The following is a 762-nucleotide window of genomic DNA, read 5'->3' as shown; positions in this document are numbered from 1 at the left end:
ATGTGTACCTAGCTATTTTAAGATATGAAGTTAAGATTCTCTTCCGATGGGAATGCTGACAAAGGAGGAAATATTTGCTTTATCTATCCGTAAATCAAAGGATAAATAATTAATGCATAAGTTTGAATCCATTAACTATCAGATTTTTTTCAATAGATCTCGTTTGTGCATCATTATTATCCTTTTTAACCATCAGAGATCTTTTGAATTTGCGTTTCTATTCTTATCCTCAATGCATTTCATATCAGGTAAGTGTCACTTCTGAGCATGTGCCGGACACCGTGGAAGTCAGGTCACTTGTCAGGTCAAAGGTCGAAGTGTCACTCATACCTTAGATCCGATAAAACCGCACATGAAGGCTAATTCCGGGTTGAGACGTCGTTTCACTCAGTCACGGTTCTTATCTACTGTGTCACCTGGATTTAAGTACACGGGGATTCTTTTTTATTTGATTTTGTTATACGTTTTTCTTGTAAGTATATATGGTATAAGTTTGATTTATATTTGGTTTGTTTATCTAATTACGTCCCTTTGTTTATGTCTTAAATATTTTCTGTCTGATTATTTTGTTTATAAACTATTTTTATTATCTATTTTATTATTTTTGCTTTATGTTGCTGTTTTTTTTTTTTTTAATTTTGTTATACATTTCTTTATTTATTTTGCCTAATATATCTTATTTATTTCTCTTTGCTTACTTTTTTATCGGCTTTCGTGCTGAAAAAAATCTGCCTAAATATTTTATGACTAAATTCATTATGC

The sequence above is a fragment of the Penaeus monodon genome, chromosome 31 (genome assembly GCF_015228065.2).
Source record: "Penaeus monodon isolate SGIC_2016 chromosome 31, NSTDA_Pmon_1, whole genome shotgun sequence".
Classification (NCBI taxonomy): Eukaryota; Metazoa; Arthropoda; class Malacostraca; order Decapoda; family Penaeidae; genus Penaeus; species Penaeus monodon.
Note: the sequence above shows the minus strand (reverse complement) of the source record.